Raw genomic sequence first — 20,168 nt, forward strand, 5'->3', positions numbered from 1 at the left:
TGGCATTGTACTGAACTGCACTAAAGTGAAATCATTTAGGCTCCAAGTCCTCCATGAATATATATTTGCTTTTCTGAGGGTGTGAAGGACTGATTTACGACTCCGCTTCTGAAGACGCACTGCAGACCTCCGCCATAACTGGCCCGCGGCGATCACATTTCACAAGTGTCCTCTTGAAGGAGGCATTTTCATACTTGTGCCAACAGCACTTCAAAAAACCTCTCCCGGGATCCAGTAAAAGTCTTTACAACAGCCACTTGTTTCACCTTCAGGAATCTGACACAAAGCTAAATAAGGGTAAAACTTGGAAAAAGAAATAATGAAAATATGCCAGTGAACGGGGGCCAAGAACCATCAGTAAATCAGCCCTGGCAGCGACGTTGCGTACAGTGGGTACTGTTCAGCTACAGGGTAACGTGGCCAGGTACAGTGCGGTAGCTGCAGCCAAAATGCATGAAAGCTTCATGGCGCAGTAATAGAGCTAAAAATAACAATATAGCAAGTGGGTGGTCCTCTTTTTTTTCATTAGCAAAATGGAACTTGTTGTTCTAGGGGAGGAGCTGAAAACTGAAATTCCATTTTCATTATGTAGAAAGAAAATCCTTGCAGTTCGACTGTACACATTTTGTGGATCCGAGCAAACTTTACTGTAGATGCTCACCTGCTGCTGTCATGTAGATAAGAATATTGTCCATTTTCACAGCATTAGTTCAACGCTAGTTAGATACAACAAGCTTCCTTGGTGATAAGGAAGACAGTGATAGGACTAAGCATCGTTTCTACATTTAATACCCTCTCCTGAGCAAAGAGAAGAACTGGTCAGGCTGGAAAATCCCTGCAAATAGTTTAAAAAACCTGGAGCCTTCATTACTGCCCCCTAGAGGATCCCTAAAAAGCATAATTATTTTCTGAGTCTTCTATTGGGTTTTGAGCCCCGCTGCTAAGATGGAGCCATTATTGTTCAGGCATCATTCAGAGTCACCATTTACTTTATTACACAGTATTTATATAGCGCCAACATAATATGTAGCATTTTACAAAGTCCATAGTCATGTCACTAGCGGTCTGGTCTCTCAAAGGGGCTCACAAAGTAATGTCCCTAACATAGTCATATGTCTTTAATACAGTCTGAAATTAATTTTGGGGGGAAACCAGTAAACGTCACTGCATGTTTTTGGGATGTGGGAGAAAACCCACACAAACACAGGGAGAACCTGCAGACTCCATGCAGATAATGTCCTAGCCTTTTGAACTTGGGAACTGGCCAAAGTGCTAAGCACTGAGCCACCATGCTGCCCAGTGAAGACAAGCTGAGAGATGACACAATCAAGCAAATTTGCTGAAAATCAGCCCCTACTCCAACTAAAATAGATGCTTTTTACAGAAAAAAAAAAAGTTTTCTAAGGCAAAAAGTTTATTTTATTCATTTTTTATTTTTGGCAGAAAATGAGTTGCCAGGTGGTTGTCAGGTTCCCTTTAAGAGCAATTGTTTTCATAGCTGGAAGGGAGATGTATGCCATCAAAGGTGAGTGAGTTTTGGCGCCTCGGGCAAGGAATTCTAGCACTGTTGACTCTGAAACTATGTAATATGGCAGGCACGTTATCATTAAAGGAGATTAGCGCTCGCACACTTGCGACTGTAGCCCAACAATAATGAAAGTATTTGTTTGCTTAAATAGAACAATTTGCACTTTGAGCAGGAAAGACACTAAGAGAACAAAAGGGAACAAACTTCTCCCTGGCAAACCTTTAATAATAAGAGCCCTCTGGGCAAAGACATCACCTCTTCATGCTCAGATGCTTAACAGGGTCACTTGACATAAGTGAAGAGTTTGGCGAACCCTTCACCCTCCGGCAACATGTGGACTACAAACCCCAGCAGTCCCAGCCACTTCCACAGCCAGTGGAAAAAAAGTTTTTGCGTGTCAAGGCAGTGAGAAGTATTCTGTTGCTCAAAGATCCCTGGCATTGATCCCTTACTAAGGATGAGATGCAGCAGTGTAATGTATTTATCAGTCTGCACACTATATGTATTTAATGTACAGCGCTGCGCAATATGTTGACGCTATATAAGTTCTGTTCTTTAATAATAATATTATTATTATTAATAATAATAATAATAATAATATTAATATTTGGAATAATAATAAAAAACATTTTTTTTTGGAGAGAGTAGACAAGTTAAAGTGAAGTAAAAAAAAATTGTGATCAGGTGGGGCATTATTGCAGAAAGGAAAAGGCAATAGGCCTTCTGTAATAATTATTTTTACCTGCCTGATCGCTTGCTTCCTGTATCAAAATTGTTTGATCAGATACCTGGCACATCTTGGCTTCCCTAGCCATTGAATAAATGAAATCTACACCTGCATGGAAGTTACATCTTTCTGGCCTGGCCAATCAAAGTGGCTGAACATCACAGCAAGTAAGAACGTGGCCCACGCAATTTAATGGGGAACCGTGAGTACATCAGAATTTAGTACCGCTTTAAGAGCTGTGTGTGTCCCAATAGAGACTTTTCCTAGTGACATACCATTTTAACTATTCTTCGATTTCCTAGTGACATAGGAAGTAAAATCCCTATAAAGCAAAGAGAATTTCCATTTTAGACATCTGTCACTGGAACAGGAAGAGCCATTGGGGGCAGCCTGGTGGCTCAGAGGTTAGCACTCTAGTCTTTGCAGTGCTGGATCCCAGGTTCGCATTTCAGCCAGCACACTATATGTATGAAGTTTGAAGGTTGTCCCAGTATTTGCATGAGTTTCCTCCCACATTCCGGAAACATGCATTTAGGGTAATTGGCTTCACTCCAAATTGACCTTAGACTGTAGCAATGACATATGACTATGGTATATTATGGGTATATGGTATATGGTATGGGACATTAGATTGTGAGCTCCTTTGGGGGACAGTTAATGACATGACTATGGACTTTGTAAAGCTCTGCGTAATATAACTGCGCTATTTAAATACTGTGTAATAATAATTGGAGGATTTGGTGACAGCTCCAAAACACTTGATCATATGACTGATTGATCATCAGGATGGATATCCAGACAACCATACAGTCTTGACTTGAGTTCTGTACCATCTTTACCCTTTCAACCCAAAAAAGAAATACTTTTGAAAATTATTAGAAAACCTTGTTATGGTTAAAGCAAAAGTTGCTTTGGAATCAGTTAGGTAAATCACATCGGTCTGGAAATAGCATGGAGCAATATCTTCAGCAAATTGTAGTAATCTGCAACAAAGTTTGCTAAAATATTTGCAATGCTCATAAATCACCCAGAGGGGTGATTAAGTTGGAACAAGTGCTGATTTACTTGTGCCAAGGTGTTCACATCAAAAGTTACACTTTAGGTTGAGATTGGTATACTGCTCATGACCCAGGGGAGAGGGGTTTTACTAGCTGATGCCATACACACCTCATTCTTCCTGCTCTTACCTAGTAATATAGTATTTACAGAACTCCATGACATTTGTAGCCTCACACTGGCTGGGTTGTCACTTCAGTAGCGGCTGCAATATGTAAGCAACAAGTGAAAGATTGTTTAGCTCTCTAGGCCTGAACATACTTGTGCCAATTGATTTACTGGCTTTTAACTGTTACCTCTCCCTGACTTTCAACAAGTGCAGCTAACAGCATCTTCAGATGCACATTAGAGCAAGCTGCTTTGTACAGCTCCACGGCGTAATGCTGCACTTCATAAATAAACTATACTGTCTTGACGACCACATAGAATGCCTTTACCATATATATCCCGGGCCCTGATGGGTTATGCAATTGTGCTGGAGAAGAGCCAGGCGCTAAGCTTGTTTTTTCAGGATTCTTTTTTCTCTCTAAATCTCCAGTTAATGGCTATTTTGTACATTATTAAACATTGCCGGTAATGGGCGGGGAGCCAGAACAGATACAACATGCCAAGATTTATAATCCAGAACGCTGCGTTCTCTCCTCTTAACAAAAGCCAGAAAGAGACTGTTAAATGGGAGGGAGAGGAAAAAGGCAGTGAAACAAAACCTCTAAAAATGGGGAGATTGGGGGGTGTCAGGTTTGTTTGCCTAAAGCAGCCCTCCGATGTAAATGTTTTTCTTTTGTATAGAAGGATTGGAGGAGGGTTTTATTGCTGTGTGTGCCCTTATTGGACAACCAGACTGTAAGTGAGGATAAATCTCCCTAAACTATATAAAGCAGGGTTCCACCAGAGGTTGCTGGGGGTTCCTTGAGCAATGAGCAATTTGTGCCTTTTAGGTCAGTTTAAAGCGTACCTAAACTCAGAAATTTCACTTTACATAAAAGGGTAGACAATTCTGTTTTTTTTAAGTGCAAGACAAAAAGTGCAGCACTGCCCCTAATTCTTGATCGCCTAGGCGGTCGATAATGAATGGGAGTGCAAAGCCTCTTGGGTGCTCCTTCTGCACATGCCCGAGCATCTTGAGCATGCTCAGAAAGAGCGTTTTCATGGGGGGAAAAATGTGCCAATCTCACGCATGCGCAGTGAGAACTACAAGTTTTTTTTCCAACCTATGTCACCCAATCTCACGCCTGGGTCGGTCGACGTTGGAAGAAGAGATGTAGATGGCGGCGCCCGGCTTGAGGACGGATGCCGAACGACATGGGACACGATGGAAGAGACCTCTGGATGGATCAGACTGCCCTGCGTGATTGAAGGTAAGTGTATTTTTTTTTTTGTTTTAGGCACTTTTGGGTTTAGTTCCTCTTTAAGTGACATCAATGATCTTTTTGGCTATCTGTAAGGATGACATTCTTACCAATGGCCAGCAATGTAAAAGGAATTCTTCCCACTGGACACCACACTAATATACTGTGACCTGTGTAAATATTAGTTATAGCGGGTCCCTGATGACCTGGATGTTATATTAAGGGTTCCCCCATGTTACAAATGTTAAGAAAGTCTCGTATGGTAAAAAAGAAGTGACTACAAACCAGTTATTTTGTAAGACTAAAATGGAAGTCTGGCAGGGGGAATAAAAAGTGTTCAAATCCTAAAATTGTACTACATTTCTGTTCTCTCTCGTCTTTTGAACACATTGGCATCCAGTCCCTGGGTGTGAATATCAATATCAAACGATGGCATGCTGGAGTTGTTTATACTTTGCTTGATCATGCGACTAAGTTATGATGTCAACAATCTAATAGAAGTAGGAGGAAGCATATCCTTGGTCTGTTTCCACATTGATGAGACTGCAACATTGTAAGTTTGACACAAAGAGAGGGACTGGTCTGTATAAGATTTATGAACAGAACTGCAGGCATCAATATTGTATCATCTCTTATCCAGCACCTCAGCCCAAGAAGTAGATGCTGATCCTGGATGAAGCTATCTGTCTGGGGAAAAGGCATCGTCAGGGGGAGTATTAAGATCTCTCAGAGGGGTAATAAATATCTGGAAGTATTATATTGAAGTATGAGAGTGAATGTGACTGCAAACATGCCTCCTGATGGCACAAACATAAACCAAAACTGCAAGTGACCAGTAAGCATCCATCTTTTGCACCTTTATACATTTCATATGGAAGACCTGCCTATACATTGCCTAAATGTACTACATTTGCATTCACAGACAGGTCATTTGTCTTTCCCTATCAAAAAGGTAACACTGAAGATATAAACTGTACCTCCATCGTCCCACCTAAGGAGCTATTAGAAATTCCTAGTCAAAAAACAACTTTGATCGTCAATTCCATCATCCTACATGTTTCTAATTTTATTGTTGATGTCCTTCAAACAGCTATTAAATATATTGTGTTGCACTGCACTGCTGGAGTGCCAGGAACACGTGAAGTATCATTATACAATGTGCATTCTTACATCAGTGGGATGCTAATGATAGCACTAATGTTAACAACATTAGAGCCCTGCTCATAGGGTCAGAAAACTCCCCACTTTAATGTTTATTAATGTTGTTACATGTATGTGCACATCCTGATATTGGTGCCAACTGGACAATTTACAAAAGTTATACTTTACTTTTTAGAAGTTACACTATATTGCCAAATGGAACTGTTCAAGCATCCTACCTTGGTGGCCTTTTTTTCCAGGGAGGTTTTTCACAAGATTTTGGAGTTTGTGGAAAATTAGCCAAAGGATCATTTGTAAGGTACTGATTCTGAATGAGAAGACCCAGCTTACAAAGGTAAAATTTATGGAGCTGGATTTGTGCACAGGGCATGTCATGCGGGAAAACAAAGAATGTCCCTACCCAATCTGTTAGCACAAGGTTGGAAGTGCATAATTGTTTAAATTGTCTTTCTTTTCTTTTACAATGTTCTTTTTGAGAAAAACAAGCACAAAACAAGCACACAAAAGTGCTGTACAGCAACAGCAAGGCACAAAGTTTACCTATACATACAATATAGAAACAGTTAGTACATATATAGAGGGTATAGAACCCAATTCCAAAATGGTATGAGACTTATCAAGCTACAGTGGGTAGATAAAACATTAGGAAAAACAGCACATGACGGAGAGAGAATGACAAGGACAGAAAGAAAGTGCAAAAAAGAGGGACCAAGGGGAAAAAGGAGTAAGTACCCCCAGGTCAAATTCTGGAGTCCAATAAATTGTATTTTTATGCTGTATTATGAACAGTTTCATGGAAACACATGAACACATCATTTGGTGTTCATTTACTACCTGATCCACAACAACTCCTCCAGCTTGTTACCATTTTCACACCAGCTCGTGTTGCATGTCTGCAGTCTCTGACACTTTCCTGTAGGATTTTGTGCTCTATAATGTGCCGTTCTTTGGAGACATCCAAAAACTATTGGAATCTGGCCCCAGATATTTGCCATTCACTCTACCTCACTGGCCCCCCAAGGGTGGCTTTACTCCTTTTGATGGGCCGGTTTATTTTTTTATGGTCCAAATGAAGGGCAGTATAATCAATATAAAAAAATGTTTAAGTTTATTAAAAATACAGGAAGAGATGGACGAATATTTTTTATCTGTGTGAAAAATGTTAATATCAGTTTTCTCTGCATCTATCAAAAACCCACAAAGTTCCTTTTCACATAATAATTGATAATTCAGCTTCCTCCTTTGGTTGGATAATACATTTATTTCCTTTTTTCTGAGATTTTTGCAACATTTGATACTGTACAGAGATTCATGCCGTTCAGTTCTGCCCACCAACAAAGATCATAATCTGTGTTGTTACTCATACTCCCATAAGAGTCAGAATTGTGAGAAAGTCTAATAAAGTAGCAGCATATTTGTTTGGAGGTTAACACATATAAACATAGAGAGGAAATACCATCACCATGCAGAAAGTGTCCGGGGTAGGATTTAGACTCTGGATTAGGTTAAGCTTTAGGAGAAAGTGTTATAAGAAGATCAATGCACAATATCAGGCTGATTTCTGCCCTGCCATATAGAGCAGTGCAGTGGGGCACAGCTGCGTGAATCCTGAGACTGGGTAGACAGAAAAACAACCTATTGGCCCTTTTATAAAATGATCACCTATTACAATGTAAAGCCTTCCTAACAGCTCCGAATCATTGAGAAATGGATTCCACAAGACATTGTAGTTCTGTGGAGCAGGTGGGCTAATTATTTTCCACTCTTGTGCATCAATGAGCATTGGGTGCCCATGACCTTGTCACCGGTTGACCTTCCTTGAACCACTTCTGGTAGGTACCAACCACTGCTTACCAGGAGCAACCCACAAGATCTGACACTTTGGAGATACTTCTACCCAATCATCTAGCCATAACAAATTCACCATTGTCAGAATCATTAGGATCATAACAATGCATCATTATCAGGAACTGACTGTTCCCTTTCTGCCTAATATATCCCATCCCTTGACCATTGTAACCAGTTAACCAGTGTTTTTTTACTTCAAAAGTCAATATTTTGTCTGGTAGGTGTTTCATCTGTTTATTTAGCAATTTGCCCTGTGTTCAGCTTTAGGTATCACATTTTAGATTTAAGGGTTACATTTTAATGATATGCAAAGTTTTAAGGCTCAGATGAGGGGAAAGATTGTTTTAAGGTCTAACTGAGGGGTCAATTTAAGGTTAGAAGTCAGCGATAAGGTCTTTATTTTCCACAACAGTTGCTTTGCTCTGCACCAGAGTCCAGGAGCCAATCAGAATTTAGCAGCTTTCAGCATGAACTACATTTATTAGTATCAAAAACATTCTCCAAAATTTACGACAATTGTTTAGCTGTGAGGTCCTTTCTGTTCCTGCACAACCAATCTTTGGTTCCACCATTGAACATCTACTATGTGGTAACTTTCCACAATCATTTCTCTAAGGAAAGTCATTTCTGCCTCTAAACATGCATGACTTGTACTTGAACTCTGAGCTGCCCACCGCAAAAAAAAAAAAAAAAAAAGAGATTACCCTGGGATCCCTAATAGGGTTAATACTGAGGCAACAAGTGGAAGTAAGCCAACAGGCGAAGTAGATTACAATAAGACATCGATCACTTTTATATAAAGTGACACCTCCAGAAGCTCCAGAATCCCAGCACTACTTTATTTGGTGCTGTTTTGTGTCCCAGTTCCTGGAAGCGGCTGAGATGTGTGTATAGTATCAGTAATAACTGGAGATAGCTGTGGTTTTCACCCCCCACACACAGCCTGCTGACAGAGGACGAGCAGCCACCGGTCAGGGTAGGAAATATGCTGAGTATCGATCTGTGGTTGTTTCTGTGTGAACAAGTTCCCAATGACTTCCTGTCATTCAGATGACAAATTGTCAGTCACAACCAACCCCCACAACAGGACCAACTTTATTTATTTAATTTTGGAGAGAAAAAACTTCATGATGTCATTGGCCCGGAGGAAAGTTAAAATTATTGTACCATGATCTATTCTCCTTAAGGACAAGATTCTTTTTACTAAAGCTCTTCGAAAATGGGAGGAAAATAAGTATTTAATGCAGAAAGCTGTGCTACTTGGTGGGGAGATTGGGCAAAATAATCAAAGTTTACTAAATGCTACTCAAAGCTACTCTGTCGCCTATTTAAAAATTGGAAAAATAAAAACCACCTCTGACACATGTGTCTGCATCCCCCGCTGCACGCTGTGGTTCCACCTGCTGACTTTAACATACCATATGTATCCTATAATGATCTAGGGGTCAGTGGATGGAACCACAGCACACAGCAGGGGTCATAGATGATTGACAACTTAAAGGAAAATGGACAGATAATGGAAGTTTGAAACATCTTCTATTGCAGTGTTATCTTATTTGTGTTTTTTATTTTGACAACAAAGTTGATTTACCATACAAAATGATGCTAGGGCCATGCAAGACAAAGTGATTGTGTCTAAACAAAGGATCCACTGACCCCCTTATGCTCACCTTACTTGAGCTTTCTTTCAGTTTCTTACTCCTCCACATCCCGTATCAAAATCAATTGTGTTGACAACCCCAGAGCAACGGAGAAAGCCCTCCCCTGGTCATGTGACAGTGCTCGGGGGCTGGCACAGGGTATCAGGTCACATGATCGTTCATACTCATAGAAGTATCAGGTAATCTTACTGAGAGCAAGAGGCTGTTAGGGCACAGATAAGTATAGGGCCCGGTACCCACAAGCAGATCCACTGCCAAATGTGTACTCAGCTGATTGTTCTGATGATTCTGTGATTGGTAATCGTTCAATCAAAAGGCCAATAACACTACACGCTGTACATATTTCTGTCTTTCCAATCACTTTTCTCAGCTAGCAAGTGATCACACATAAAATTGGATTAATTGATCATTTGCCTGACCTGATTTTTTAAAGCTCTCCAAGACTCCAAAACAACCTGGGCAATCCAGCAAATCTTAAATGGATTTCTTGTAAATCATTTGCTATTAGTTGGTTAATAGTTTCAATCCTGGACTGGATCTATTTCAGGTTTGCTGTATCATCCAGGTTCTCCCATAATAGTCCATCTTCTCCAGTCTTGAAAAGCTTTTATAAATCAGACATATTGATTTGACACATTTTATCTATGCATGTCTGTCTGCAAACTGAAAATAAAAATACCTTTCCAGTATCTGCTACACTAGTCTATCAATTTTGTATGTAGGTATATTTAATTGTTACATCAATTTGTTTCTAGCTGGAATATAATGTAACAGAATGCTGCCCTGTGTTTTGCTACAATGGTGGAGTAACAATGAATCTCACATATACCAGGGTATTGCAGCTTCCATGTGACCACTATCAGGGCTGTCAAGGTATCCTGAGACCTGTAGTTCCTCAACAGCTAAATATTCCCAGCTTGCTTATTGCTGTGGGCTGGATCCTGAGCTTCCCGCTGTAGGAAAACACACAGCTTCCTAATCAAATCACACAGATGAAATTACCACAGCAGAGTCTTTAATCAGCGCGTTATTGTTCTATTTTTTTTTTCCTGGGCTGTAACCTTGTACCACAAATTCTTTATGTGCCCTTAATGTTCCAACCTGTGCAAAAATGCCGGAACGCTTGACCTCACCCTAGACCAGAGCTTCTCAACCAGGATTCCTCCAGAGGTTGCTGGGGGTTCCTTAAGCAATGAGAAATTTGCACCTCTCATGGCAGTTTAAATGACACCTTTTTGTCTACTGTAAAGGTGACATTCTTCCCAATGCCTAGCAATCGAAGGGACATTCTTCCCACTGACCACCACACTGATATACTGTGAGCTGTGGATATAATAATTATAGAAGGGGTTCCCTGAATACTGAAAAGTTAATTTCAGGGTTTCCCAATGTTAAACTGGTCGGTGAGGAACACCCATGGGTAACATTGTTGCCTCCATGTTTCCAGCTCCTCATTACATTCAGTTTCACTGATGGACTCATGGTTCTTCAAATGTAAATATGATTGCTGTAAAATATCCAAATCATTCTGGGTTGTGTATAGTGCTTCATTAGAGTTTTTAGAACTAAAAAAAAAAAAAAGAATGTGCCATTATAAGGCCCCGTTCATACGAATGGTTCCTGGGCAGTAGGCTTGTTGACAATGAATGAGTATTGAGAGTGGTATTTTATTTCAGCTCTAACTGCACCCATTCATCCTCTATTGGTGAGACACTGCTTGTAGCGGCCAGCTGGTATCTATGGTCACCACATGGCAACCTCAGCCTCTGCATTGGTTACATGAGACCAGCACAAATAAACAAATATAAATGATTTCTGTTTGCCCCCAAAATGCATGAAAAATCTAACTTAGATCTCCTACCTAAGACGCTCGGATACGGAGATCTGCTCACTGCGGCCTAGCGCCCCTCCAATCCACACTGGCAGTTGTAAACAATAGTGATGTCATTTCCTAGTTGCTAGGTTCCTACACATGGTTGCTAGGTGACAGACAGGAGGCGGAGCTTCTTGTTTCCAGGGGCAGCACAGTCTATAGCTGGAATCTTGGAAGCCCCTTCTAGACAAGCAGAAGCTCCACCCCTGACTAACAGAAACCCCACCTCCTGAGTTCCTTGAGTACACAGGAAGTTACATCCTTATTGTTTATAACTGCTAGTTTGGCTTTCAGGGGTGCTAGGCCACAATGGCCAGATCTCTCTATCCAGACATCCCAGGGAGGGGGTCTAAAATAAATTTTTTAATGCCTTTTAAAGGGCAAACAGATAAATTAACTTTTGTGTGCATGTGCAATATGCACAAAACAGAAAAAGATGATCCTTTAGTTTACAAATACAGAGTGGTTGGTATGGGCAACACTTCCAGTTTTGAAAGTTATAATATATATAAATATATATATATATATATATATATATCTTTAGTTTGGAGGAAGTTGAGATTAGGTATCGCTGGCTACTTGTCTCTTATTCTGAATTATTATATTCCATATAAGCAAAAATACATAAAAATTGAATGATGCCATTACTAACCACCTGCCATCACTGACCAAGAAACAATACTGGTAGTAAAAACAGTTCACACTGGAGTCATTAATGCTAACACATTCTTTGCCTGTGGCTTGTTGGCCCATTAAATAAAAATATAGCCTCCAAATAAAAAGAAAATGATAAGTCCATCAACGCATATTGCAAAGTCCAAAAAATAGTGCTAGAATGTAAAGTACACCTAATGCAGCTGTAATGGGGTGGCAACCCTGCTGCACTGCTCCTGAATTCAGAGCAGCGTTGTCACTCTCATGTAGGCTGTGCCCGCTTGTACCTACATTGGGTGCAGGGGCATGGCTATCAGTATTATCTACCTAGCTTGTCATTTCACACCTTCCCTCCTGCTTTCTGGATTGATATTTAGAAACAAAGGTATTTAATGTAATAGCTCCTAAAAATACATAGGGGTCTATTCATAAAACAGTGAATTTAACATTCACTGAAACATTTCCTAGTGGAGAATAATCCAGGCCCATGTGTTACAATGGCAGTAATTGATTTTCCACCAGGGAATGTTTTACCAAATGTCAGAATTATAACTAGACCCCATGGAGAATAACTTACAGAGACCCTGTCATCTGTACTATTCAGGGCAAAATGACCAGGCCTGTTTAAAGCCCAAACCTGACCATCTTATTCTCACATTCACAGCATTTCTTCTTCAAAATACTGGAGAAAATGACTTTCTTCCATCATGCAATGTTTGGGTCGTGGCAATTGGCTGCCTTATTCAAGACAAAGAGGGAATTTTTTATTTTTTTGCTGGTATTTAGAACATACTAAAGCACATGCTTTTCCTTTTCCCTGCATGGACAAGGTGACAGGGTCTCGTTAACATACAAACATTACACCTTTTGGTGCTGACTGCAATATTATTCTATTGACTTGCATCTGGGCAGCAAAACTCCTTTGAATGTTCGCAGTAAAAAATAAATATTACTTGGCAGGACAATCTGCTGTGCTGTTTTGATCTGGAAAGCAATGCAATGAATGGGAACTATGCACTTCCTAAACAAATTAAATTAAGCTGACAAATAATAATAGGAGCTCCCGCTACCGCCCGCTGTACCTCGGGGTCTTCCCTCCCTCCCAGAAGAAAGATTCGGCCGTTTTGTTGGGCTTTCTCACAACCATGGTGACCCTGTGTTTCCCTCTAGAGGGTTGGAAGAATTACCCTTCTACATCCAGAGGAACAGACCCTACATGGGCATCCGCGGAGCCTAATGGGTACCAGATGATGTGCGGCCTGCTACATAATTAACTCTCTGTCTCCTGCGATTCTGTTCTACATAACTTTCAGAAGAAGGGCACATTTTTCCAGACTTTGACTCCTATCAAGAGGGCTGGAAGGGGTGGGGGTGGTGTATGGTGGTGGTGGAGGAGAAGGGGGTTGATGTAAAAGTGAAATTGTGACAACACTGAAACCTTGAAATAAAATTTCACAATATATAAAGATATTCTGCCCAAAAACCCTCCAATTCACTGCTGGAAATTCAGGATCTGGTGCTAGTTTTGGGGCAGTAACCATCTCTGCTACCCTTTGCTAGGGATGGGATATTTTTGATCATTGGATGGAAATGTTGCATTGCTCAAAAACAATCCAAAGAATTTAAATTTTTAAGAAAAATTTTATTGCACATCAATTGTATTAAACATTTTATTTAATCAAGTGGATAATACATTGGATACTTGTTATCGACTCCAAAAATGTATTTGTATTTGTATGATCATAATATTGATAGAAAATACTTTTGAGAGAAAATCACATGTTGTATATCTAGTATTAGACTAACCTCGTACCACTTTTGTTGGCTTTAACACACTAATTAATATTAAAAAGTATTAATATAGCACCAACATATTACGCAGTGCTGTACAATAAAGAGGAATTGCAAATGACAGACAGATACAGACCATCATACAGAAGGAGGAAAGGACCCTGCCCAGAAGAGCTTACAATCTACGAGGTGGGGAAGTAGCATACAATAGCAGTATTAGGCTGAACCTACACCATTTCTGTTGGGTTTAACATGCTTTAATACAAATGCATTATTTTGGGGGTTAGGTTAAGTTTTGAGGGCTGTAGTGATCTCATTGGCTGGTGGTTCTTAAAGGAGCCCTCTTTTTGAATATTAAGGTCAATGGGTGAGCATCAGCATTAGTAATTATTATTATGGCGATAGTGAACATTTACCCCAACCTTTCACAATTTTTTTTAACATGAGGAACCCTTGGAATACCTTTCAGGTCTTCAGAGAACTATATAAATTATATAAACTATATAAACTCTATAAATATTATATATCTACAGCTCACAGTAAATCAGCATGGTGGTCTCTGGGAAGAATGCCACTGGCCAGCAATGTAAGAATGCCAAGATTACCAAAAAGATCATTGTTGGCGAATAAACTGCTCTCAGAGGCACCAATTGCTCATTGCTCGAGGAACCCCCAGTAACCCCAGGAGAAACCCTGGTTAAGAAACCCTGATTTACACTGTGTACCCATTGACGAGTGTGTAAAACAAAAACTCCATGTCAGTTTCTGAAACCCATACCAAATTACACTGAAACTGTGAAGGTGGAACACAATTGAAGCAGTTTCCATTATCTTCCATGTATGAAAAAATGTTTAACTTCTGTAAACCCTGAAATGTGTGTATGTTTCCGGGACACAATCCTTGTGTAAATGGGGAACTCCCTTCATATATGCATTCATACCATTTATTGCTGCACAATGAAAATATGTGTGCTTTGTCTGTGGAAGTGTATTCTGTATCCTAAATATCTCTAGAAGAACTTCGAACTTCACTATTCATGCTCCTAACTGGCACCTATATGGGCCTCTGTGTTTATTTATCTGTGGGGATGAAAGTCAAGTATTAACTTCCTTGCCTCCTGCATGAATTTTACTGCTCAGTTCCTGGTATTAAAGTGTTCCTGGAAGAATGCAAGAGACCCACAAAGCAGTCAGTGGCTCCAGCTGGTCATACACAGGCAAAAGATTATCAGACATGCAGGGACAGTTTTAGATAAAATGGGGCCCTGGACAAATATGAAGTGGGGGCCCCCAATGCACAGCATTTCAGCTGCCTGCACATAATGCCATTCTCTTCATTGAAGAACTGGGTAACTGCCCAGTTTGCCACACCCTAAAAACATGCAACAATCAGTTAATTCAGTCTAGAAAATTGAAACTGAGTTGTATACAAACTTTTATACACCTAGGGACAGAGAAGATCCAACAGAGTTAGGGATCATTCATGGCAGTGTGTCATTGCAACAATTCGATGTGCCCTTCAATGCCCCATGCACTAATTAATTGTTATGCCCTGAGGTACATTACAGCCAAATGAAACACGTCTATAAATATGAAAGTGCATGTGTTGCAGTGCACTACAACTCCCAATATATACCCTATATGAATGAGAAAGTCTGCTCTGTGCATTATACAAAGCAATTCCCTAGTTATATTTTTTTATGTTTTTATTGTTGTTGCAGCTCATTGCTGCTGATCTCCTGCAGCCTATTTCTCTCTTTCAGCCACATCACTACACCATCATCTAACCACAATGGACTGTATCAGCACATGTGTGTGTTGGCACAGTCACCTGTAATATAATTGAGCACATGTGACAAGTTGCCAACATGGCACAGTAGCAGTCATGGCACAGCACAGTATGATGATGAGGATGGAGGATTATCACCCTATACCAGGATTTCTCTGGAAGACTTACATGGCAGGATCATCAGGTATTAATTTATTGAAATAAAAGTGACTTTTAAAATGTTACATTATACTGTGAAAATGTTTGATTTTTTCTGACAGTAACTTGTGTCATGTGTCTAATTTAACATTGTGTTCTCTGTGGCAGTCAGAGGGTCTCTATGTCCTTTTCCTTTTTTTCAAGTTTTTTAAAAATTTCTTTGATCTAGAAAAAAAATTACGCCTAGACCCTTAGTGGCAGTCAAATCCATCATTCTGCTGATTATAACTGGAAATGCCATTGCTTGTAAAAACAGTTTGTCTGTGCATTTCAGGAAATGAGCGGTCTAATGTTAGGCAGGCAGAGACCTGTCCACTCATGTCACTGTGTGAGGACAGGAATAGGGAAGAGCACAGTCATCCAGCAGGGCAGAGTATTACAGGAAAGGAGAGTTTCAGAGGGAGGAACAGAGTCCCCCAGCAGAGCAGAGTCATACAGAAAAGGAGATTCAAAGAGAAAGGGGCAGAGTCCTCCAGCACTGCAGAGTATTTCAGGAGAGGAGAGTTGAAGGAAGGAGCAGAGATATTTAGCAGAGCAGAGTCATATAGGAAAGTTACAGAGGAAGGAGCAGAGTCCCCCAGCAGTGCAGAGTATTTCAGGAATATTAGAAGGAGTTGCAGAGTCTCCTAGCACTGCAGAGTATTTCAGGAGAGGAGAGTTAGAGGTTGGTGCAGAGTCCACTAGCAACGCAGAGTATTTCAGCAGAGGAGAAATGGAGGAAAGAACAGAGTCCCCCAGTAGTGCGGAGTAATTAAGGTAAAGAGTGTTACAGAGGAAAGAGCAGAGTCCTGTAGCACTGCAGAGACCTGTCAGCTCATGTGACTGTGTGAGGACAGGAATGGGAAGAGCAAGAAGACACAGAACACAGGGAAGACTAGAGTCCTTCTGCAGAACATTTCAGGGGGGGTAAGGTAGAGGATGGAACGGAGTCCTCCAGCAGCAGAATATTTCAGAATAGGAGAATTAGATAATGACCTATAATGACACTAGATTCCACAACTACAGCTCCTGTAAACATTTTTTAGTATGTCAGAAAAACATGCGAGTGTCAGTTTCAATCATGTAAAATTCCAGCGGATGGAATCAATTTGTGCAGAGCATTATTTAATCGCGGGGTGTGACTGCCCTGACTCTTCTAAAGGTTTCCAGTTTATAAGAAACCAAACAGAAGGGATGAAGCCCTAAACTAATGGAAACTTTTTAGCTTTTTTTCCTAAGAAGCAATTTTAATCCAAGAAAGAACAGAATGTTTCATTTTATTATGCGGCCCATTTTGAGTTATGAGTCACAGCGGATCGCTGTTCTGTACAGTTACAGGGTGGCGCATCTGAGGTTTTGCAGCAAGCCAAGCCGTGTTGTTTGTGTAGTATATATATTATAATATATATGTATAAATATATATATATATACACACACACACACACATATATATATAAATATATATATATATATATAGATAGTATTTTTTAGAGAATTTATTAGAATTACATAGTTAGGATTCCATTTATGAGTCAGTGCCAGAAGGATGAAGTCTTTCCATTGGATGACGCTACTGGGTTACTCCTAACAAACCACTAGTTAGGAACTGGCACAAAAACATGAATATGAATGCCCTATAGTCCTCAATACAATAGATGTAGAGAGGAAGAGTCTCAGGGTTTTACTGCTGGTTGCTGGTGCCGCTGGTATCTAAATGATCTACAGGATATTTGCTTGGAGGGATTAATACCCTTTCATTACATTCTAATGCTTTGCAGATGCAGGAGAAGTAGATCCAACTTCTACATACCTATTTTACAGCCTCATAGGTGTAGGCCTGCCTAATTCCTAAGATTATGCAGCACCTGTCTTTCTGTCCACTGTTAGATGAGATGTCTAGAAACAGGTGACCCCAACGACCATCATCAAAAGCGAAAAGATACGACAGGTGTATTTTAGGGGAGGAGAGATAACATGTATCCAAACCCTGTTTTACACCACAACTCCTTGTTGTAAATATCGATCTGCGATCCTTTTTTATCTTCTGGTTGCCAGAAAGCTCTCCCCACTGCATTCAAAGCATAAATAGTGAAAAATGAAATACATGAAAAATACAAATAGTCACACTAGCTTCCATCATTACTCTACAGGTGGCAATCCAGGTAAATGATCCATATGAGGTACAATATGACCGATTACATGGCCATGCACAGGTCACCTTATGTATTGACAGCTTAATGCTGTTATCACATCTGAAGACTGAGCTGCAAGCTGAAGCTGCAATTATTTTCTTATATACTCATTACAGGCAAGGCTCCAAGACTTTTCATAGAGCTGCCCGGACTCTCTGGAATGGTGTTCCTCATCCTATTTGGCTTACTCCTACTTTTGAAAGAGCCCTCAAAACCCATCATACACCTACCTGTCTTCTTCTGTCTCTTAAATCCTCACTACTTACCTACTATTTTATATCTATCGTGTGCTGCTTCCCCCACTTCTTGGATTGTAAGGTCTTCGGGGAAGGGTCCTCTCCTCCTCCTGTGTCATTGTTTGTATTTCATTATTGTCATTCATGTCATTTGCAACCCCTAATTTAATGTACAGCACTGTGTAATATGTTGGTGCTATACAAATGCTGTTTATTATTATTAATATTTTGTTGGGGGTTTGCAGTATGTCCTTCCCTATAGGACTGTGTGCCCAGAAAAATAAAGGTAAGTACATACCACGAATGTATGCAAGAAGAATAGATTGGCAAGGCATGAATTATTTGGCTTTATTAAAATCCAACTTTTTGGCCTTTTTCTAAAAAACTTTTTGAAAAAAAGAAAAAATGACATTCCAGGTATAGACAACAGGCCCTCTTGCTTGAGATTTTCAGTTCAATGTTATTATTTTTAATCACTCACGGAACAAGTAATCTGAGATTTAGCCGCGTGGCTATAAATAGGCCGGTTTCTTAATATGAAAAGCATTGGTTTCCTCTGTAAATTGGACTGCTCCTTCTCAGCGCGGCTCTATGTAATGGGAGACGCTGAAGACAGCGCCAGGTTTGTGTAGACTTTCTTGAACGGCCCCTGTGTTTTGGAAGCATAATACCCGCCTGGCCCTCTTTCTTGGTCTCTGTTATAACCTGTGGAGTGCCGCCATCCCCTGTAACATTGACCAGATGCCAGTAATGTCAGTGGCGAGACACTGGAGGCCTTGTGAGTCGGTTCACAGGACAGGGCCCGACGTGTCCGCAGTTACAGAGCAGGAATGCAGTCGGGTGAGGTGAGGCTTCCAAATCACAGAACCATGAGGAACGCAACAAAGTGCTGTGTTATATGGTAAAGAGAACCTGTCACTGTGAAAGAATCTGAAACCAAATCATTTTAGTTTTGTAAATAACTTTTTAACTGTTTTTTCCTTTTTTTATCTTTATTTGCATCCGTGTTGCCTAATTCCTGCAGCCCTTTTAGCCACTTTCTGTCTATACACATTTATTCCAGAATAGATATTTTTTTTTGGACTGGTTTCCTTACGGCGACAATGGAAGACTACACCTCCGCAAAGTTTGTGAGCATAGTTGCTTGTAGTCCCCATCAGGAAAGCATGCAAAAGCATGATAATGAAGGAGAAAACTAGGAGAAGGTTGTCATCTCAAGATAGGAAGAGCCTAAAGAAGGACCTTCATGGCAGGATTAATAGGTATTTATTTTTTGAATGCTAGAGATTATAGATGCAATGGGATTTTTGTGATTTGGCTTTAGAGCCACTTTTGGAATGATTTGGAAAAAAGCCATCCATTGGTGTGCTGCTTTCTATACAGACCTGTAAAGCCTATCATTAACCAACATGAATGAAGCCAGAAATGTAAAAAAGGAACCATAAACTCCAATTCAGGAGTCACACTAGACATGTGTGGACATAGGGAGGGGAAAAGTGTACCGTTGCACTAGGGCCCCGGACTCTCCCCAGCCCCATAGGGGTTCAACGACAGTTCAGCAGGGGGGCCCAATTCAGTTCTGCAGGGCCCCACTGTTGGCTATGTCTGCCACCAGCAAATTTGCAACCAGTTTCTTTCTACTTTTACTATGCAGCACTTTGGGCATAAAAGTGAGAATCTTACTGGTTGCAACCAAAATCATTCTTCCAACAGACATTTGATGAGATCCTAAAGTTTCCCCAAATATTACTCCCATCTGTCTGACTCATGTTCTTGACAAATACTTCATTAAAAACACAGGGACTCTGCTAAACACAACAGATGATTCCTTGTCTGAGCATTATGGATGGGACACGCTACATTAAACATTAATAATGAGGTGGAAAGGTCATGTGTGTCTGCGTTTGTCTTAAATGTTTTGATGACAGAATTGTCAGCTCTTGCGGTTTGCTGCGGGGAACATACGGAGTAAGGAGGCTGCAATATATTAAAGCCAATACAACCAAGCAAAGTAATCCCAAACAGCAAACACTGTATTAGTGAAGTCAGACTTCAAAAAGATGATTTCTGAAGGAGTGGATTAATGAATTTTGTAGCTTGGTTTAGAACACAAAACACTTTCTCTG

The 20,168-nt window shown here is 40.3% G+C and overlaps 1 protein-coding gene across 5 annotated transcripts in view; it reads right to left on the reverse strand.

Moving 5' to 3' along the window:
- The window catches only part of TNS1 (tensin 1), a 271,239-nt gene that overhangs the window by 157,640 nt on the left and 93,431 nt on the right, over positions 1–20,168 (reverse strand). The gene's annotated exons all lie outside the window — the stretch shown is intronic.

This window comes from Pyxicephalus adspersus, chromosome 7 (genome assembly GCF_032062135.1).
Source record: "Pyxicephalus adspersus chromosome 7, UCB_Pads_2.0, whole genome shotgun sequence".
NCBI lineage: Eukaryota > Metazoa > Chordata > Amphibia > Anura > Pyxicephalidae > Pyxicephalus > Pyxicephalus adspersus.